Here is a 23,891-nt window from a genome sequence, read left to right on the forward strand (position 1 = left end):
ATATAGGTGGCCAAGTGAATGCAGTCTGAATTCCCGGTGTACTTGTCGAAATCGGGGACTTTGAACTTGGCGGTACCACCACATCGGGAACCAATCGGCGATGCCACATCGGTGAACCATACATATTCGATCCTTGATTGCTCTCAATCTCTCTTCTAGAGCAAATAGTTTCGTTTTCTCTCATCTTATTTTCTCTTCCCACTTGTATGAAATGCTCCCCGGTTGGGAGATGAGGGTGGAGTGGCTGGAGGATTAGAATTGAAGGGTATGGGTCGGTGTTTGAAAGCTTGAGTTGGGTAATGAGAGTAAGGTAGGTCATTATTCATGGTAGCCAGGATTGGCGGTGATTGTCGGTCGGAATAGCGGCGAAAGGTAAAGAAGTTGAAGCTTGGTGAGGATCCATTGTTGTAGGAGGTGGAGGAGGTAGTGGTAAGTTAGGTTACAGTAGGTTTATTAGGACATATCCCTCATTAGTCTCATAAGTTCTGAGACCTGATCCTTCAATTCAGACACCTGCCCTTGTAGGTTCTGTACTTGTTCCTGATCTTCCATTATCTTCTTTGTTCGAGATCTTGTTAAGTACACTCGCTTGGTTTGAACCGTGTGCTTGGTCAGACTTGCCTTGTTTGAAGCAATGTTGATTTTCTGTAAGGAGTCAAAAAAAGGTTTTTAATGAATTTCGAATTTTGTAAAAAAACTAAAAGTCCTAGTCTGGATGAAGGATACTGTGGCATTTGTGAGCCAGAATGAAATCTGCGAAAGGATGATTGCATCAACTTTATCATGGCATCGTTCGATAGTCTGACTGTGAATGACTGGATTGAATGCGCATTTATGATACCTGTCCATATAGCGCATTCAATTTTTTCACATAACCCTAGCGAGGGAGTTCCTACGGGAGTCATACTATTCATTCACAATTTTGCTAAACAATGGTCCAAAAATCATTTTATTAACTGAATAATTTGTACACCAGATTCTTTACATCGGCCTAGGCTCTGGGAGGTTCTTTATAATGAGATGACATTTTCTGAGATACTCATATAACCTTTCTTCTTGTTTGGCAGGGTCGAATGATTTCAGAGCATACTCGGATTCAGGTAATAGTTCTTGTTTTCCCTATGCTATCATTCTCTCCAGCTGGTCAACATTCTCTTTCAGCTCTTGATAAAGAGCAGCTTGTCTTTCTTTCTCCTTCCTTTCCTTAGTACATTCTTTCAAGATATCGTTGATGAGTAGTGCCTGTTCTTTCAATTCGAGCTTCTTCTTTTTGTTTTCTTGTTCATACTCTTCAACGAGTATTTCTTGGTATTTTATTTTTTCCTGAAGCTTACTATTTTGTATTTCTACTTCTTTTACCACACCTTGGGGAGAGTCTTTTTCCTTTTCCCATCTTTCCTCTTGCTCTTCGAACCCTATCCTTTTAGCCCTTGCCTCTTCCCTGAGTCTTCTCACCTTTCTTTTAAGGTTCTGCTGTTGGTCCTCCAACTGTTTTATTTGTTCTTGCAATTGTGAGTTCTCGGTATTTGCCTTTTGTAGTGAGTCAGCCACACGATTATCAGCTTCTTCTAATAGGACGTTTGGCGGTCATTTGTCTTTGGTCTGATTGAGTGTTCTCGGTCCCTGTCAGCCCTCCATTCAAGATAATCGCATGTGGCACTTGGACCTTTAGGCGACCTTTCCATCAGAGAGATGTTTTCCCAAGATCTGCGAGCCATTTTCAACCCTTCCTCTTCTTTGAGCTCATGGTAGAAATGACCTTGGTGATATTTTCCAATGTTAATTCTGGACTGTGTTGAGCCAAACTACCTCATTACCAATGCCTGAGTGTAACTTGTGTATCCGGTCACTCTGATTAGGGATACCGATTGATTACCTCCGTCTTGATCAAAGCGGATTGGCTGGCGCCACGATTTCCTCAACGATAATCATGTCTATTGAAACTCAAAATCCGTTCCCGCCACTGCTGTTCATTCTTCGGACTGATTACCAACCGGGTCATCTTCTCGATGGGAGGCTGGTCAAGGTACCAAGTCAATCCTTTTCCACAGGACACATGTGACTAATAATCCAGAGGTACAACAATTGAGAACAACACTTAATGGACCCTTTGCCCTGTTGTCTATAGTAGGTAAGGGTTAATAAGGTCTCTGCAAGAATTGCCGGTATCGGATTGACCTCCTGCTTTTCTACTGCCCAGAATACTTCCACCGTGCTGCAGGTTATGATTCCCGATGGTCCCAAGAACAAAATTAGGCCATAGATTCCCAAGACGTGTCACTGAAGCTCGATCCCACTGTTTCTCTTAGATGTATTGATCTAACCACTTCTTGAGATGTGTCCAATACCAACTATGAGTGTTTCCTTTGACAGTTTCTTTTCACTTTACTTCTTCTGGGGAAGTACCCATCATATGTGCCAATCGTTTCCAAGCCTGCCTATGCTCGAGATAAAGGTAGATCCGATTTTGCGTCAGGTAAGGAATCTCTAATAATGTCTGATATTCTTCCATAGTGGGAACTGTATCAATATCATTAAAAGAGAATACTCCGTACTTAGGACTCGGTGTGACATGGCCTTTAATGCCGGGATTTGGACCTTGACTCGCATTAGGGTTGCAATCCTCCCGTACTTCTTCTCAAATCGTGCCTTGACCTGATCGGGAAGTGACCTCCAACCATTAGACAGACCCTCAAGGCTGTTCATTCTAACCTCAATTTTATTCAGATCCAATGAAGGTAGTAAGCTACCATGTGCCTTGGAAACATCATTGTGCTGTGGTACTGGAGTATGAGCTGATTTGGACCAAAGTTTAGCATTCTGAACTTCTTCTGCCGACTGACTCGAGGATGCCATGATAAAAATGATGCCTATCCTTTTTACAAACTTTTGGTTTGGTGATGCCTGCGGAAAAACTCGTTAGCAGGATAAATTCAGGTAATTTTGTATTATATTGTTGGTAGAGTGGTACCTACACATTTATCAAAGTAGGAAAATGTGTAGGTTTTCTTAACAATATGATTCAAGATTACCCTTAAAAATAAGAACACAATAGAATAAACAGAATAGGGTAAGAGTAAGTATGCCCCTTTTGTCCTAGGATAGGGAGACTCCTGATACCGGATGAGTGCTACCTAATTGGATAGTTCTATCTTATAAGGTAGCTTACTACGGCTTCTAGCTATCGTGATAGTTTAGCTCAGGATCTAGTTTTCTAAGAGCCACAGGTTCCCAAATTGCCCCTACTGTAAACAGTAGAGCCTCATTCTATCCCCATGATATTGTCGGGAAAATGCCACGGATATCACAGTGAATAGAACGAGTTTCAATTTGAGCAGAAGCCTTCATGGATACTAACGGGGTAGAACCCACGGGTACCACTACATGACCCCCTCCTACTTTCCTAAAAGGGTAAGAAAGCCCGGGTATAGAAATTTGAAGTGTGTGAGGACATCGTGTGAGTGTTCGGTGTGTGAAGGGACATCTTTACCTCTTCCCAATTGAGGATTTTATTTTTCCCATTTTCCTTTTTTTTTTTTTTCAAGCGAAGACCTTTGTAAGGAGTAAAAAAGCGGAGCAGTTAGTAGGAATAAACAAAAATTAACACATAAAATATTCTGGGTGAGCCCACTAACTATAATTTGATTGAAAAATTAAATCTACTTTTGGACCTCTACAGGGGTTGAGTTGAAACACATCCCGATTGGAGTCATGCTATCGCAAGGTGTTTTGCGATGCTTTGAACAAACTCTCAGAAGTGGAAAAGAATGAGAGTCGCCACTTTAGTTTTGAGGAAACTAAAGAAAACCATTTGTGAAGATAAATCGAAATAAAACCACTTCAAAGCAGAGATTCTAAGTTCGGGGTCCGTAGCGGGTGGGGAAGGTGTTAGGCACCCCACCTCATCCCTTAATTAGGGTAAGTAGATTTAACCACTCTTTATAAATTAGTTAGGAGGACTTGAATGGAAATGTTAATCCTTTTACAAAAGGAATATTTGATTTTCACTAATTCGGATTACCCAGATACATAAGTAAATGAGACAACCTTAGTGAGTTACTATTGTATGTTAGTTTTGTTTGAAGGGCTATTTTATTAGAATCCAATTTTTGAAATTGGATGAGAACTCTCCTTCGATCTCTTTTAAATATTTATTTAAATTTTAGATTGAGAACCGGATAAGAACTCTCCTCCGATCTCTTTTAATATTTATTAAAATTTTTAAGCTTGAGAACCGGATAAGAACTCTCCTCCGATCTCCTTTAAAATATTTGTTAAAATTTTAGATTGAGAATCGGATAAGAACTCTCCTCCGATCTCTTTTAATATTTATTAAAATTTTAGATTGAGAATCGGATAAGAACCCTCCTCCGACCTCTTTTAATTAAATGGTAGTCGGATAAGGATTTTTCGATCTCTCTAAATTTTACCTATCGAGAGGGCCTAAGGCTAAGGGTTCCTTTTGAATTCCATCCTTATAATATGTTCTATTTTCATTCATTCAGGACCATTCATTAATTAACACCCAATAATTCAATAGACTAAGAAATTCCTCTGGTTAATTTTGAAATCCGCATGACTGCCATTACTTCAAGTGAATCTGAGGAAGATCTTACAGAAGAAAGAGGTGAAAAGGATGAACCTTCCCTAGTGCCTTGTGGAGACAAAACACGCACCATAAACTTAGGCACTGAAGAAGTAAAAAGGGAGCTTAAGATAGTGGAGAGTGAAGAATCGGGAGACATGATCAATTTGCTTAGAGAATTCCTGGACGTATTTTCACTGGAGCTATGATGATATGGTTGGTTTAGACCCGGATAGTGATGCACAAAATTCCCCTTATTAAGGACAATCCTGTGAAGCGAAACTAAGAAGAATGAATCGACACCTTTGCTCAAAGTTAGGGATGAAGTCGAAAGCGATATGATCTTTGGGTTCTGGAAGTAGTCAAATATCCCCAATGGATAGCTAACGTTGTACTGGTAATGAAGAAGGACGGGAGAGTTAGGGTGTGCATTGATTACAGGGATCTTAATAGAGCAAGCTTGAAGGATGATTTCCCTCTCCCCCACATTGATGTGTCAGTAGACAATGCTGCGGGATTAGGAAGGGGCATCTGGGTACAATCAAATCCCAATGGATGAGGAAGACAAAGAAAGCGCTTTTATCACTCAATGGGGAGTATTTTGCTATCGGGTCATGCCTTTCGGGTTGAAGAATGCGGTGCTACCTATCAGCGTTATGGTCACATTATTCCACGATATGATGCATAAAGAAGTAGAGGTGTGCGTGGATGATATGATCATCAAATCTAGGGAGAAGAGAGCCACGTGCGGTGATGAGGAAAGTATTTGAGAGACTCGGAAATATCGGTTGGCGAACCACACCAAATGCATATTCAAAGCTAGGTCAGGGAAATTGTTGGGATTCATAGTGAGTGAGAAGGGAATAGAGGTAGATCCAGACAAGGTTCGAGCTATTCAAGAAATGCCATCCCCAAGAACGAGAAGGAGGTCTTGCGATTTCACAGGAAAATTGAACTACATATCAAGGTTTATTTCCAATCTCACTTTGCTAAGGCCGAGCCTATTTTTAGCGCTCAGAAAGAACAACACCACTTAATGGGATTGATTTGCCAAGAGGCTTTTGAGACAATCAAGCGATATCTGTCAAGCCCACGTATTGGTTCCACAGTGGCGGGAGGCCTGCGATCTGTATATGGCGATCCAACGAGAACTTCGATGGGATGTGTTTTGGGACAACATGATGATACTGGCCGAAAAGAGAGGGCTATTTATTATCTAAGGAAAAAGTTCAATGATTGCGAGTCGAGGTACTCTTTCCTACAGAAAACTTGCTGCGCGTTAGCCTGGATGGCAAATCACCTCAAACACTACATGTTGAATCACAAGACATGGCTCATCTCCAGGATGGATCCTATCAAATATGTATTCAGCTCATTCGTGCCAGGCAGGATAGCCAAGTGGCAGGTCATACTCTCCCAATATGACATAGTTTATATGACCTGAAAGGCGGTGAAAGTTAGCATGATCGCCGACCTCCTAGCAGAAAATCCTATCCAGGATTATGAAGCTCTGGATTTTGAGTTCCCTGATGAGCATATTAATGAAGTAGATTGCGAAGAAGAGGGGCCAGCCGATGTATGGGAAATGTATTTAATGAGTGTCAATTTTTCGGCAATGGAGTTGGGCCGTATTGATATCCGGATGGAAAACACTTTCCGATAGGTGTCAAGTTGAGATTTGTTGCACTAACAGCGTCATGAAATCTGAAGCTTGTGTGATGGGTCTCTGAGCTACCATCAAAATGAAAATCGGGAAGTTGGAAGTATCACGGAGACTCGTACGATTATTTATCAGTCAAGGAGAATGGCAAACTAAGGATCAAGGCTGATCCCTTATCGAAATACTTCTTGGGTGATTAAGAAATTGAAGAAATCTCTTTCACTCATCTTAGCGAGAGACAAGAATCAATTTCTTGATGCCTTAGCTACTCTAGGTTATGGCTCAAATCGAAGAAGAGCGGATGACTCGGATATTAAAGATTAAGACAAGGAATGAGCGACTTATTGCTTCATGATTGAAGAAGAACGATGGTAAACCTTGGTATCATGACATCTGTTTCTTTGCAAACCAGAGGATTCCCTTCGGGGGCGAGCAAAAACGAAAGGAGGATGATTCGGAGATTAGCATTGGAATACTTCCCCAGTGGAGTCGCCAAGCTGTAGCAAGGTGTTTTGCGGTCGCCTGGACGAACCCTCACCTAAGTGGAAAAGAATGAGGAGTTGCCACTTTAGTTTTGAGGGAAACTAAAGAAAACCATTTGTGAAGATAAATTGAAATAAAACCACTTCAAAGCAGAGATTCTAAGTTGGTCAGTAAGCGGTGGGGAAGGTGTTAGGCACCCCACCTCGTCCCTTAATTAGGGTAAGTAGATTTAACTTCACACTCTTTATAAATTAGTTAGGAGGGCTTGAATGGAAATGTTAATCCTTTTGACAAAAGGAATATTTGATTTTTCACTAATTCAGATTACCCAGATACATAAGTAAATGAGATAACCTTAGTGAGTTACTGTTGTATGTTAGTTTTGTTTGAAGGGCTATTTTGTTAGAATCCAATTTTTGAAATTGGATGAGAACTCTCCTCCGATCTCTTTTAAATATTTATTTAAATTTTAGATTGAGAAGCAGGATAAGAACTCTCCTCAGATCTCTTTTAATATTTGTTAAAATTTTAGGTTGAGAGCAGGAGAAGAACTCTCCTCAGATCTCTTTTAATATTAGTTTAAATTTTAGGATGAGAGCAGGATAAGAACTCTCCTCAGATCTCTTTTAATATTCATTTAAATTTTAGGTTGAGAACAGGATAAGAACTCTCCTTGATCTCTTTTAATATTTATTAAAATTTTTGGATTGAAGCAGGATAAGAACCCTCCTCAGACCTCTTTTAATTAAATGGTAGTCGGATAAGGATTTTCAGATCTCTCTAGATTTTACCTATCGAGAGGGCCTAAGGCTAAGGGTTACGGCGTTCAAAGGTGTCGAAGTGCACACAAGACTTCTTTAACTTATTGGTACCTTAGGGTGGGCGGGGATGCCAAGCAGATCCTCAGGCCTTCCTATATGGTCGCCTCACCAGCATTTTTGGTAGCGATCTATTCCATTTAGTTATCTAGGGTTTGGTTTTACTCTGTCTTATGACGTCTTGCCCTATGACCTCTTGAGTCATTCTAGTGACTCGACTTTACCATTTCGGGCTTATTATTGGACCTTTCATTATTTCAAAGGACTCTTAAGTTGCCGTTACCCACATCTCATCCAACCACTTATGTATCGCTTGGAACTAGATGACTTACACTCATAAATAATAAAGATTAACAAAGGTATCGACACGGAAATAAACTAGAGCACAACCTTTCTCTGTATCTTTCTAGCGTGATATGAACTTAAAGAAAATAACATACGTAAAGAAAGAAGAATGGAAATCGTAAAGCAAGAACTAAACTTAATAAAATGGCAACATGAATCTTGACACTGAGGAGTCGATTCTAGTGAACTAGCAGAGAATCACAAAAGCAATAAGATTGCAAGTTGATAGCCAGAGTCTAAGGTTAGCCTTGGAACAAAGAGTGCTTCACTAAATGCAATCAGTCGAATTATACGAGTTTAAATGAGATTGAGCATGGGCGATGGAAGTGAAAATAAAGATAACAAGGAACTAAAAATGTGAACTCTACGGGATAATGAGCAGTGAAAATGGAAGTTTGGTGTTCAAAATCTTTTAAGAAACACTTGAGCTGGTTCCAAAAGTTCTTCTTATGAAAGCACGATGCGATCTGAATTAAATTTGAGTTCTTAGCTATAGTAACTTCCTCCTTTTTGTCCATCCTTTAAACAGTTTTTCATGCAGGTATTTATAGGGATCGGGTGTTCCCCTTGAAGGATCAGGATCTATCTTGAGGGAGATGGAGGGTCAAGATTTCAAAGGACATAATCCTAAGCTCAAGAATTAAAGAGAATCGAGAATAGGCAGTGAGATCCACTTGAGAATATTTGTCTTTTTCCTCCTCTGTCAGCGGTCCCAAATTCTCTTATCAAGGCGATCCAAGGGCTAGGAGTGAAAAGCGCTGGTTTTGTCGTCTTCTTCTTTTATCCAAGGGCCCTGGGCTTGTCTTACAAGTTGGATCAACGGTGGAGATTGGGAGAGTGCTGCTATCATGACATATTCGGCTTTGTCGATGTCTGAGCGATTCTAGGCGTGCGGTTGAGATTTTACCTGCAACGCTTTAACTACCTCGGCTCTGATCATGGCAATGGTGGTAAGCGCCTTATTCTTTTTGTTTTCTGCTCTCTCTTCCTTTCCGATCTTCTTAACATGATCCTTCTCCGATCTTTCATACGGTCTCCCCTCTTGATCTCTATTATTCCAATATTTCCCTTAATCGGGCCGGTCGGTCAAAGCATTAATTCCCATCGATTCTCGAAGCGTCGCTTCATTTTACGCTTAGCAATAAATGCCGATTTTCCCTATATATACACAGCGGAAGAGACTTTCCTCATTAGATTTTCCTCTCTTCCTTCTTACTTTCGATTCTAGCTTGGCGAAGTTAAGCCATGATTGTGGCTTTTGATCCTTTTCAGATGGACCTCTTTATTCCCCGAAAATTTATGATCCGGTGATCGAGGAATTATGATGACCTTATCGATGATGGTGAGAGGTGGACTAACTAACCGATCCGGGTCGAGGACCTTGATCGTGCCGATCTCGAGCTGTTCGATCGGTATAACCAGCGAACCGATTTTGGCTGAGAAAACTGCTAATGTTCCGCCGACCCTTGGCGGTTGCCCTTCCAAGTCAATTCGACTTCTTGCCGCATTGGGTGTTCCGACTTTCCTCCCTGCGGTTGTTCGAAGCGGCTCGATTCGGCGGTAATACGATGGCGATCTCTCTCATTCTCATGAGTCGTTGTCACCGCCATCTAAAATGTACATCTATCCGATGTAAATCGGCGATCTTACAGTCGAACACATCCTTTGGATCGATCCACGGCTGAGCTTTGACATAGGCCCTTTAGATGGGATGTTTCGCTGATCGCTAGAGATCGGCTTTTGATGTAATCAGGTCCTTAAATGTAATCCGATCTCTTGAAATCGCCTAAATGATGTAATCTGACTTTTGGAAATGAAATTTTATTTTGACAGTTATCATTTTATTATTGTTGCTTAGATCTACGAAGTGTTTGTCGTCTGGTTCCCAACTGAACAGTCTTTATCCGATCCATACTTCCAAACATCATTTTTAATTAGCCGATCCCTAACTATCCGGTCCCTCCTTATGGAATTTTTGAATATTCGTGAGATGTGTAAGAACAGCTGGCAAGTCCCACTAACCGATGCAGTGCTTGGAACATCGTGAGCATTAAATGCTCGAGCAGTATAAATAGGGGTGGGGTTAGCCAATTGCTCCGTATGTCATTTTAGTCTCTCGCTCACAACTTCAAAATTCTCGTTTTCTCAAGTTCTTTCGGCCGATCGGACTCCGGTAGGGCTTTGATCTTTCTTTTAGTTTAAATTCTTTATTTCCTTTGAAAATGGCGATGTCGAGGTCGAGCGGCAAGCCCCCTTCCATTCAGGTCTCGTGGTCATCAGGTGAGGTAGAGGTGGTGGAAGCAGCGTTGGTGAACTGTTAGGGCCTCCACCCCAATTCGAGCGGCGACATCTTGAAGCGAACACATTCTTGGGGAGAAAACCTCCGATGGGCGAGCTCTTGTCCATTCTTAAAGAAACCGACCTCTGATCGTTGGCCAAAATTAAACATTTACCACGACTTATTCGAACTCATTAAGTGTCACGGCGATCTTGAGCGATCACTTCTTTGAGGAATGACATGATCATGGTGTCTGAAGAAGCGATTAAAAAGCGGGCTGCGGTTCCCTTTAGGCGACTTCTTCAAAGAAGTTACGAAATTTCACCAAGTATGCATCGCCCAAGTTCACCGAACTGCGTGGCGGATCCTTGTGGCCTTAGTGGCACATCTTGCGAGCTAATGGAATTAGTCCTCTTGCCAGGTGGTCGCCAACCTTCATAGGTTAACTCGTCGAAAGGGCGGCGAGTATTGGTTTTCGAGGCAAAACACCGCTGCGGGCTTTTACCGATCTGCCGTCCTCCCTTAAGAATTGGAAGAACGCTTTTTATCACGAGAAGCAAAATCCCAAGCGGTTTTGAGGTTTCCCACCTTGATTAGCTGCACGAGTCCATTAATTCCAAGGCACCTTGCCTTGAATAGGGAAGAGGCGCAATGGTGATGGATTTGAAAGAAGCGGCGGCGAGAGAAGTTCTCTTGCACGGATGCGGTGGCTAGAAGTGCACCATTGGACTATGGAATTGATCATCGGTAAAGATCGCGGGCTTGACTCTCGACCTCGGCATCGGTATTTTCTACATCTCGGATCTCGGGACCTTAGCGATCTCACGACCTCTTCTTTGTGCGGTATGGCAGCGGCAAGCCTCAAGGAGGCCGGAGCGAAGAGGAGATCTCCCGGAAGGTACGGGAGATGAAGCGGGCCGAGGAGATGCAGACACCTCGTCACGAGCCCTGGGAAATACGAGAAGGCTCGTCTCAACCTTCAGGACCGCCGATCTCCGAGGTGGAAGTGATCCGATCTCCTCCTCTGAGGGAAGAGCCGCCTCCGCCTCCTCCAATTGTTCCGGGCGCGGAAGGGGGTCCTTCCCAACAACAGGTGAGGCCCCTTTCTCGTGGTGCCCAGGTCTTGGTCCATTCACTGGAGAAAAATCGCATGGTTCGGGAGAATCCTAGTTTCGCCAAGGTACTGGTGTCCTCTATCTGCCTTCGAGAAGATCGGGATAGGCTGTCTCCGGATAGCCTTGATGATATCTTGACCAGATCTATGAGCTTGAACGTTGAGTGTTTGGTGAATTAGCACATGATCCGGGAGAAGGCGCATCGGCTGGTAAAGAGTTCGAGAGGATAGGTCATGAAGTAGCTTCCCTCCAATCCCAACTATCATCCGCTCGGGACTATATATCTCAAGTTGAGGGGCGATCGAAGTATTATGAGGACAAGCTGGCCGAGTAATCTCATGTTCTGGCTGAGCGGGATCATGCTCTTGAAGAAGTGCAAGCGCTCCGGGCCGATGAAGCTGCTCAACTTGCTCACCTTGCTGAGGAGCTCAAGGCGAAAGAGGAAGAGATGGTGACTGGAGTGGCCGGCGCTTATGTAAATGCCCATAGAGATCTCCTGGCAGAGCTCAAAAAGCGTTACCCTGAGGAGGACTTCTCCTGGATGGCCAACCTGGCTCCTGAGGATGAAGGTGAGGAGAGTGAGGAGGCTGAGGGTGAGGGGGGAGACGGACAAAATGTAGATCAGGCTGGGGGTGATCCTCCAGCTGAATAACTTGTACAAATTTTTGAAATGGAATACCTCTTTTGTTCGATGAATGGTTGTGATCGAAAAATTTCTAAATTATTTAAACACTTGATTGTCTTAGTATGTTGAAATAACTAAAAGTGATTATTAACCTAAGTGTGAGAGATCGGAAAACACAATGAGCATGAGATCGATAGCGAACCAACGCTAAACGGGACTTAATTAAAATTAGAAATTTGGCTTGAACATTTAAGATCGGGATCATCATTTAACCGGAACGGAACCTTTGATTATTCTTAAACTTTTGAAAGGGAGATCGGCAATAAAAATGGTAACAAAGATCTAGTGTCAGTTCAATTTCGTTTGTCAGCGAGAGATCGAGAATATACTTGGTAGTCAGGAGATTCGACAATGGGTTTGAGAGATCGATGAGTGATTTAATAGACCGGTAAGGCTTTGACTGATGTGAGGACTTAGTATTGATTCAATTCCTTGTGAGGAGTGATCGAAAATGTGGTTATCTAGCAAAGAGAGATCGGAAATGTGGTTAGCTGTCAAAGGGAGACTTAGTACTGGGGATCGGTTTCAAAGTTTATTAATTCTGGGGATCGGCCAAAATATGGTGTCGACAGCTGCCCCTCTTTACATAATTTCTATTAAAGGGAAAAATTTTCCCTTGTAGGAATTATGTAAAGATTTAGACCCATATTGTTTGAAGTTAGGGAACTAAAGCATACTTAAGTTAGTGACCTAGAGATCGGCAACATAAGTTAAATTAAGATCAAGGAACCAGAGGTTGATAACAGAAAATTTAAATTGCAGGAAATTAAAATCAACTTAGATCAAAGAACCAGAGGTTGAAAGCGAGAAATGTAAATTGCGGAAATTAAAATCAACTTAGATCAAGGAACGAGAGGTTGATAACGGGAAATGTAAATTGCGAGGAAATTAAAATCAACTTAGATCAAGGAACCGGAGGTTGATAACGAGGAAATGTAAATTGCGAGGAAATTAAAATCAACTTAGATCAAGGAACCGGAGGTTGATAACGAGGAAATGTAAATTGCGAGGAAATTAAAATCAACTCGGATCAAGGAACCAGAGGTTGATAACGAAATGTAAATTGCGAGAAATTAAAATCAACTCGGATCAAGGAACCGAGAGGTTGATAACGAAATGTAAATTGCGGGAAATTAAAATCAACTTAGATCAAGGAACGAGAGGTTGATAACGGGAAATGTAAATTGCGAGGAAATTATAATCAAATTTGATCAAGGAACGAGAGGTTGATAACGAGGAAATATAAATTGCGAGGAAATTAAAATCAACTTAGATCAAGGAACCGGAGGTTGGTAGCAGGAAATGTAAATGCAGGAAATTAAAATCAACTTAGATCAAGGAACCAGAGGTTGATAACAGGAAATGTAAATATTTATTTAAATTTTAGATTGAGAACCGGATAAGAACTCTCCTCCGAGCTCTTTTAATATTCATTTAAATTTTAGGTTGAGAACCGGATAAGAACTCTCCTCCGTTCTCTTTTAATATTCATTTAAATTTTAGGTTGAGAACCAGATAAGAACTCTCCTCTGATCTCTTCTAATATTTGTTAAAATTTTAGATTGAGAATCCGATAAGAACCCTCCTCCGATCTCTTTTAATATTTATTAAAATTTTTAAGCTTGAAAACCGGATAAGAACTCTCCTCCGATCTCCTTTAAAATATTTGTTAAAATTTTAGATTGAGAATCGGATAAGAACTCTCCTCTGATCTCTTTTAATATTTATTAAAATTTTAGATTGAGAATCAGATAAGAACCATCCTCCGACCTCTTTTAATTAAATGGTAGTCGGATAAGGATTTTTCGATCTCTCTAAATTTTACCTATCGAGAGGGCCTAAGGCTAAGGGTTCTGACGTTCAAAGGTGTCGAAGTCTGCAAGACTTCTTTAACTTATTGGTACCTTAGGGTAGCGGGGATGCCAAACCGAATCCTCCAACCTTCCTATATGGTTGCCTCACCAGCATTTTTTGGTAGCCGATCTATTCCATTTAGTTATCCAAGGTTTGGTTTTACTCTGTCTTATGACGACTTACCCTATGACCTACTGAGTCATTCTAGTGACTATGCTTTACCATTTTCCAGGCTTATTATTCAGACCTTTCATTATTTCAAAAGGACTCTTAAGTTTCCGTTACCCACATCTCATCCAACCACTTATGTATCGCTTGGAACTAGATGACTTACGCTTGGAAATAATAAAGATTAACAAAGGTATCGACACGAAAATAAACTAGAGCACAACCTTTCTCTGTATCTTTCTAGCGTGATATGAACTTAAAGAAAATAACATACGTTAAGAAAGAAGAATGGAAATGCGTAAAACAAGAACTAAACTTAATAAAATGGCAACATGAATCTTGACTGTAAGTCGATTCTAGTGAACTAACCGAGAATCACAAAACGCAATAAGATTGCAAGTTGATAGCCGAGAGACTAAGGTTCGCCTTGGAACAAAGAGTGCTTCACTAAATGCAATTGAGTCAAAATTATACCCGAGTTTAAATGAGATTGAGCATGGGCGATGGAAGTGAAAATAAAGATAACAGGCGAAAAATGTGAGCGCTACGGGATAATGAGCAGTGAAAATGGAAGTTTGATGTTCAAAATCTTTTAAGAAACACTTGACTGGTTCCAAAAGTTATTCTTATGAAAGCGATAACGATGAATTAAATTTGAGTTCTTAGCTATAGTAACTTCCTCCTTTTTTCCGTCCTTTAAGCGATTTTCATGCGGTATTTATAGGGGCCGGTGTTCCCCTTAAAGTCGGGATCTATCTTGAGGAGATGGAGGTCAAGATTTCAAAGGACATAATCCTAAGCTCAAGAATTAAAGAGAATCGGAATAGGCGGCCGAGATCAACTTGAGAATATTTGTCTTTTCCTCCTCTAATCAGCGGTCTCAAATTCTCTTGTCAAGGCGTCGAAGGGCTAGGAGTGAAAGGCGCTGGTTGTGTCGTCTTCTTCTTTTATCCAAGGGCCCTGGGCTAGTGCTTACAAGTTGGATAAACGGTGGAGATTTGGAGGTACAGCGCTGTCATGACCTGATTTGGCACATATTAGTAATGCGGGCGATTCTGGGGCGTGCGGTTGAGATTTTACACCAGCGCTTTAACTACCTCGGCTCGATCATGGTGGCGGTGGCGCCTTATTCTTTTGTTTTCTGCTCTCTCTTCCTTTTCGATCTTCTTAACATGATCCTTCTCCGATCTTTCATACGGTCTCCCCTCTTAGATCTCTATTATTCTAATATTTCCCTTAATCGGGCCGGTCGGTCAAAGCATTAATTCCTCGATTCCGGCGTCCGCCGTTTCTGCTTAGCAATAAATGCCCGATTTTCCCCTATATATACCCCTGATGGAAGAGACTTTCCTTATTAGATTTTCCTCTCTTCCTTCTTACTTTCCAGTTCTAGCTACTCCGGCAGAAGTTCCTGCAACGATTGTGGCTTTTGATCCTTTTCCGATAGACCTCTTTATTCCTCGACTGAAAATTTATGATCCCGATGATCGAGGAATTATGATGACCTTATCTGATGATGGTGAGAGAACTGGACTAACTAACCGATCCGAGTTGGGGACCTTGATCGTGCCGATCTCAAGTACATTCGATCGGTATAGCCGTGAACCGATTTTGGCGAAAAGCGCTAATGTTCGACCCTTGGCGGTTGCCCTTCCAAGTTTATTCGGCTTCTCACGCATTGGGTGTTGAGCGACTTTCACTGCCTGGGTGTTAAGCGGCTCGGTTACGGCGGTATCTGGTGGCGATCTCCCTCATTCTCATGAAGTCGTTGTCACTTTGCCATCTAAAATTGTACATCTATCCGATGTCGTCGGCGGTCTTACAGTCGAACACATCGCTGGATCGATCCTGACACTGGGCTTTGACATAGGCCCTTTAGATGGGATGTTCCAGCGATCGCTAGAATCGGCTTTTGATGTAGTCAGGTCATTAAATGTAAACCAATCTCTAGAAAACGCCCAAAAGATGTAATCAGACTTTAGGAAATGTAATCCGATCTCTTGGGATCGCCCAAATGATATGTCGGCTTTTGGAAATAAAATTTTATTTTGTGATTATCATTTTATTATTGTTGCTTCTGATCTCTGAAGTGTTTGTCCGATCTGGTTCCCAACTGAACAGTCTTTATCTGATCCATACTTCCAAACATCGTTTTTAATTAGCCGATCCCTAACTATCAGGTCCCTCCCTATGGAATTTTGGAATATTCATGAGATGTGTCAGAACAGCTGGCGAGTCCCACTAACCGATGCAGTGCCTGGAACATCGTGAGCATTAAATGCTCGGACGAGTATAAATAGGGGTGGGGTTAGCCAATTGCTCCCGTTTGTCATTTTCAGTCTCTCGCTCACAACTTCAAAATTCTCTCGTTTTCTCAAGTTCTTGGCCGCCGATCGGACTCGGTAAGGGCTTTGATCTTTCTTTTAGTTTAAATTCTTTATTTCCTTTGAAAATGGCGGTGCAGAAAGTCGAGGCGCAAGCCCCTTCCGTTCAGTCTCGTGGTCATCAGATGAGGTAGAGGTGGTCGGATGGCGTTGAACGAACTGTTAGGGCCTCCGCCCCAATTCAGTGGCAGGTGACATCTTCGAAACGAACACATTCTTCAGGGAGAGAAAACCTCTCGATGGACGAGCTACCGTCCATTCTTAAAGAAACCGACCTCTGATCGTTCGGAAGAATACAACATTCACCACGACTTATTCGAACTCATTAAGTCTCACGCCGATCTTCTAGACGATCACTTCTTTGAGGGGAATGACATGATCATGGTGTATGAATAGCAGTTAAAAGCCGGGCTGCGGTTCCCTTTAGACGACTTCTTCAAAGAAGTTCTGAAATTTTGCCAAGTATGCATCGCCCAAGTTCACCCGAACTCGTGGCGGATCCTTGTGGCCTTAGTGGCACATCTGAGCTAAGGGAATTAGTCCTACTGCCAAGGTGTTTGTCGACCTTCATAGGTTAACTCGTCGAAAGGACGATGAGTATTGGTTTTTCCAGGCAAAACCTCACTGTGGGCTTTTTACCGATCTGCTGTCCTCCCTTAAGAATTGGAAGAACCGCTTTTTTATCCTTAGAAGCAAAATCCCAAACGGTTTTGAGGGTTTCCCACGTAGTTGGCTGCACCAGGGTCCATTAATTCCGAGGCACCTTGCCCTGAATAGGGAAGAGGGCGCAATGGTGATGGATTTGAAAGAGCAGGCGAGCAGAGAGAAGTTCTCTTGCCTAGATGCGGTGACTGCCGAGCTGCACCATTGGACTATGGAATTGATCACCGGCAAAGATCGCAGGCTTCAGCTCTCTGACCTCGGCATCGGTATTTTTTACATCTCAGATCTCAGGACCTTAGCGATCTCACTGACCTCTTCTTTGTGCAGGTATGGCAAGCGGCGAAGCCTCCAAGGAGAGCCAGAAGCGAAAGAGGGAGATCTCCCGGAAGGTACGGGAGATGAAGCGGGCCGAGGAGATGCAGACACCTCGTCACGAGCCCGGGGAAATACGAGAAGGCTCGTCTCAACCTTCGGGACCGCCGATCTCCAAGGTGGAAGTCATCCGATCTCCTCCTCGGAGGGAAGAGCCGCCTCCACCTCCTCCAATTGTTTCGGGCGCGGAAGGGGGTCCTTCCCAACAACAGGTGAGGCCCCTTTCTCGTGGTGCCCAGGTCTTGGTCCATTCACTGGAGAAAAATCGCACGGTTCGGGAGAATCCTGGTTTCGCCAAGGTGCTGGCGTCCTCTATCTGCCTTCGAGAAGATCGGGATAGGCTGTCTCCGGATAGCCTTGATGATATCTTGACCGGATCTATGAGCTTGAACGTTGAGTGTTTGGTGAATCAGCACATGATCCGGGAGAAGGCGCATCGGCTGGGTAAAGAGGTTGAGAGGATAGGTCATGAAGCAGCTTCCCTCCAATCCCAACTATCATTCGCTCGGGACTACATATCTCAACTTGAGGGGCGATCGAAGTATTATGAGGACAAGCTGGCCGAGCAATCTCATTTTCTGGCTGGGCGGGATCATGCTCTTGAAGAAGTGCAAGCGCTCCAGGCCGATGAAGCTGCTCAACTTGATCACCTTGCTGAGGAGCTCAAGGCGAAAGAGGAAGAGATGGTGACTAGAGTGGCCGGGCTTAAGTAAATGTCCACAGAGATCTCCTGGCTGAGCTCAAGAAGCGTTACCCTGAGGAGGACTTCTCCTGGATGGCCAACCTGGCTCCCGAGGATGAAGGCGAGGAGAGTGAGGAGGCTGAGGGTGAGGGGGGAGACGGACAAAATGTAGATCAGGCTGGGGGTGATCCTCCAGCTGAATAACTTGCACAAATTTTTGAAATGAAATGAAATGGAATACCTCTTTTGTTCAATAAATGGTTGTGATCGGAAAATTTCTAAATTATTTAAACACTTGATTATGCAGTATGTGAAATAAGCGAAAGTGATTATTAACCTAAGTGTGAGAGATCGGAAAACACAATGAGCATGAGATCGGTAGGGAACCAACGCTAAACGGGACTTGATTAAAATTAGAAATTTGGCTTGAACATTTAAGATCAGGATCATCATTAAACCGGAACGGAACCTTTGATTATTCTTAAACTTTTGAAAGGGAGATCGGCAACAAAAATGGTAACAAAGATCTAGTGTCAGTTCAATTTCGTTTGTCAACAGAGATCAGGAATATACTTGGTAGTCGGAGATTCGACAATGGGTTTGAGAGATCGGTGAGTGATTTAATAGACCGGTAAGGCTTTGACTGATGTGAGGACTTAGTATTGATTCAATTCCTTGTGAGGAGAGATCGGAAATGTGGTTATCTAGCAAAGAGAGATCGGAAATGTGGTTAGCTGTCAAAGGGAGACTTAGTACTGGGGATCGGTTTCAAAGTTTATTAATTCTGGGGATCGGCCAAAATATGGTGTCGACACTAATCAAAGGGTGACATGTGGCAAGGGTTTAATGTGTTAACCTAGCTATATAAGTGTTGTTATGAAAAGGAAAAACAACCAGTAGCCACTCATCTCCTTTGTCATGCCATTTTGAGGTTCTCCATCTATTCTTCTTCATCTCTCATTAATTCAAAGTGATTAGCCATCAATCTCTTGAATTAAGAACACTAGAAATTGTTTCTAGTGTGCTGTTTACATCTCTAATCTCTTAAAAGGCAGAACTTGAATTTCTAATTAATAGAAAAAGCTTTAGAAGCTATTCAAGGGCTACCATAGGTGTTCTTGGTGTGGACAAGCTAGAGGGACAATATTTGGTGTCCTGAAGACAAATCTCAAAGCGCGAGACATTTGCGATTGCATCAAGAGGTTAGTGTAATCGTTCTTGATTTAATCTAGGGTTCTAAAATTAATCTAATTAATTTTAAAATCTTAAATGGAAAATACAGATCCAAAAACATATTAAAAGAGTTTTAATATGTTGTTTATCATTGAAATCAAATAGATAAAAATAAATCTTGCATGATGCATGTGACCCTAGGTGAAAAATTTTGAATTCAATGGTATAAACTTGTGTTTTTCACGCTTCTGTTCTTTCAATTAGTATCAGAGCCACTATATTTACCATTTAGATTGATGTTTATATGATTTAAGTGTGTGTTTGATCATGAGATCAAAAGGTCATTGCTGGTTGCTAAGCCAAGGTGGCGGCACAAATGATGAACACCATGGTGCGCATGGTTGATGCACCACAATGGTGTGCAAAGGTAAATGGATGGTGAATGTGCAATTGTTGTATGATCTAAGATCCATTTTATGTCTAATTAAATTGTTTAATTAGAATTTTTATCACACAATTTAAAAAATTGTTTAAATGTGATTCAAATCTAAATTTTAAAAGTTGTTTGAATGTGATTCAAATCTGAATTTTTAAAGTTGTTTGAATCATATTTAAATCTGATTTTTTAAAATTGATTGAATAAAATTCAGATCTGATTTTTTAAAAAATGTTTGAATGTGATTCAAATCTGATTTTTTTAAAAATGTTTGAATGTGATTCAAAACTGAATTTTTAAATTTATTTGAATCATATTCAAATCTGGATTTTTAAGTTGAATATGAGATATTCAATTTAATTTAAGTATGTATGTTTTATTTAATTGTTAAATAGTGATATGCATGATGGATGATCATGGACTATAAAAGACCAATGTGATTGGATTTATTTCTTTTATGTTTCCTTGGGATTGTAAATTAATTAATTTATTTTAATTTATTTTGGGCATGTATTATTAAGTTTGTAATAATTTTTGGGTTGTAATTTCATTTATTTAAGTTCTTGTAAATAAGCCTTGGTATGCCAAGGATTACTATATAATATTGGATTGCAAGAAGTTCAAGGAGGTCAAGAGCATTGGTGGGACCAGTGGGAGGAATTCAAGATCAAGTGTTGATTATGTACTCCTTCAACAACTCTTGTAAAATGAATGAATGAAATGCATATAGGAATGCCCTGATTCAATTCTTGGTGGCTTAGAATTGAATCCCTTAGAAAGTCCATGATCATACCATATTTACTGCTTATCAATGAATGCATGAGATGTATGGGAATGTATGCAATTATATTATATATGCATGCTAAATGGATAATGTGCAAAGTGAGACCTTAATAGTAATTAGAATGACCATAAAATCTTCCAAACAAATGATTAAGTTGGAAATGCTATAATTAAAGTAATTATAACATTGGCCCTCCATTAGGGCAATTATTTTAAGAAATTTTAAATAGTTGCATAAGATGCAATTAATTTAAGAGATTTTCTTAAGAATAATTGTTAAGCATGAGATGTTGTAAATATGTAAATAGTTTGGTGGCCAATATTAGATGTACCTGAGGATATTAAAATTATTTGTATAATTACTGGCTTAATGGGATCAACTTAACTAATGCAAGATAAGTCAATAATGGATGTACCTGAGATTTTGAGCATTAGGGGCTAGGTAAAGGATTGAACCTCACATGAGATGTGATGGGCAAGGAGTTGCTCACTTATAGTTTATTATAATTCCAATAATGGATGTACCTGAGGATGATTAATAGAATTATAAGAATTCAATCACCCACTAGAAATCTATCCAACCAAGATTTCCATTTTCTACTTTGGAAGTGTAGGATTCGCTAAGTTAGTGGAAGGACCAATTTGATTAAAAGACCATAATTATTTTGGTTAATTACATGATACTTTTACTAATTAATCTGGTTATTTTCTGTAATTAATTTTCTGATAAAAATGAGCACAGAACAACTACCACCATCCAATATCCTTGCAAGCATACTTGATCGTAATAGGTTGACAGGACCTAATGCATGCGATTGGCTAAGAAATTTGAAACTTATCATGAACCTTGAACATATAGGATATGTTCTAGATTCAAATGTTCCTGATCCCTTACCTCCAAAGGCCACACAAGAGGAACATGAAACTTTGGAGAAGTGGAAGGAGCATGATATGAGAGCTAAGTGTTACATGCTTGCTTCCATGAGTAATGAGTTACAAAAGCAACATGAGAACATGTTGAGTGCAAGTGAGATCCTCCTTCACCTACAAGAGTTGTATGGTGAGCACAGCAGGAATGCTAGGTATGAGATATTTAGATAGCTATTCCGTATGAGGATATCTGAGAGACAGAATGTTGGGGATCATGTCCACAAGATGATTGGTGATTGAGCAGTTGGAACATCTTGACTTAAACATGGATTTCCAACTATAGACGGATTTGATCCTTCAGTCCCTTCCTGAGTCTTTTGGGAATTTTGTGACAAATTTCCATATGACTAAACAGGAATGCACCTTAGCTGGTTTACTCAACATGCTGGTTATTGCCCAAAAGAATATGCCGGGCAATAAAGGAAAAGAGGTAGCTTTGATTGCATCTTCTTCTGCTAGAAAGTCAAACAAGAAAAAGGGCAATAAGAAAAAGAAACCTCAGATTCCTGGTCCGTCCAAGAAAATAGCTAAACAAAAAAGGAAGACTAAAGCTGATGGAGGGAAAGGAAAGTGTTTCCACTGCCAAAGGATGGTATTTGAAAAGGCGCGAGTGTCTTGCTTCTCTGAAGAACAAGAAAGATACACATTTGGAAGGTATGTCCATATCTTGTTATTTAGATTCTGATGATACTCATAGTTCATCTACAGCTTGGGCTTTAGATATTGGTGCCAGTTCTCACATTTCTAATGATATGTATGTGTTAGTAGTATGCCCTAGAGCATATCATTTAGTATGTATCTTGTACATATTTTTAATAATAAAAGGCATTTCCACTTTTCCGTTTACATAATATATTTATGTGTAATAGAAAAGGTCCATTGATATTTTGTTAGAAATATTATTCTTAAGTTGTTAAGAATATGAGTGACAATATTTCTAGCACAAAGTATCATAAATAGGTTCACAATTGAGGATACTTCATAATAAGGACATGACTTATCCAGAAAGATTGTATTCATGTTTGTTCCCAAGTTATTTATATGAGATATAAATAAGATGGAATGGTGAGTCTCATGCCATATAACAAACATGATAGGCACTTATAAATGATAAGTAGGCCAACCGGTGACACTTATGACAAGCACATGGAGTTTACTCTTGTCAATGTTTTGTCATAAATCATATCGATGCATATAATCTTTAGACTGAGATAGCAGTTATCTTGTATATAGGTAGTTTGAGTTTGATCTTTGCTTTCATACTTGTACTATGTATGGGTATATGGGCATGTGTTGGCTCCTGCTAGTTATATATGGAAGTGCGTGTTGATCAAGAAGAATCTGTTCCTCTAAGTAAATAGAGATAAAATCCTATGTTCATTTAATTGTTCTTGATGTTTCAAGTTCTGGCCAGACAGATAGATTTATTCGGAAAAGAGTTTACGATGAGAAAATCTTTTAATCAAGCTGGAATTAAAAGAGAACATAATATTCATAGCAAATGGAGTTTGACATAAACCATGACTCCGGCTTGAGTTGGGATTTTGTAAAGAGAGATTCTAGTGCATGGTAACATATGATTATAGGTTCATTTAAGGTAAATCTTATTACTAATTGGGTGGCCATGGCATGCTATGCTAGGTGTTAACCATGGTCTATGAGGTTCATAAAATGATTTAGAGAAATCATTTATGGTAAGAAAGAGTTCGATGATATTAAGAGTTGATATCATGTCTCATTGCCAATTAGTGATGAGCCTAGTAAGTCACACACATACACAAGTTATCACCTATTTAAATATGATTTAATTAATTAATTAAAGAGTTTAATTGATTAATTAAATAGATTTAGTTTGTAATAAAATTGCAAAGTCCTAGCATGACTTGAAACCAAATCTAGATTATTGGATGTGTAGTATAAATTAAATTTATATTTAAAGTGTTTAAATATGAATTTAATTGATGAAAATTAATTAATAGAGATTAATTAATTAATTTATATTTGATATAAATTAATTAGAAGAAGAAAATAATTATTTTGGGTTAAGAACTCAAAATTAAGACACGAGAGCATTTTGGTCATTTTGCGGTGTGACACGTGGCACCCTGAGATGGTGACACATGGCATAACACATAAGCTTGCCAAATAATTTTAATCATGTAAGATGATTAAAATCAAGATTAAATATAGGTTTGACACTTGGCACAATGTGATTGGGTCACTTAAACCTAGAGCTAATCAAAAGGTGACATGTGGCTAGGGTTTAATGTGTTAACCTAGCTATTTAAGTGGGGTTATAAAAAGAAAACACAACCAGCAGCCTCTCCTCTCATATGTCACGCCACTTTGAGCCTCTCCAGCGATGTCTCTTCATCTCTCATCAATTCAAAGAGATTAGCCATCACTCTCATGAATTAAGAACACTAGAAATTGTTTCTAGTGTTCTGTTTACATCTCTAATCTCTTAAAAGGCAGAA

The sequence above is a fragment of the Hevea brasiliensis genome, chromosome 1 (assembly GCF_030052815.1).
Source record: "Hevea brasiliensis isolate MT/VB/25A 57/8 chromosome 1, ASM3005281v1, whole genome shotgun sequence".
NCBI classification, from domain to species: Eukaryota; Viridiplantae; Streptophyta; class Magnoliopsida; order Malpighiales; family Euphorbiaceae; genus Hevea; species Hevea brasiliensis.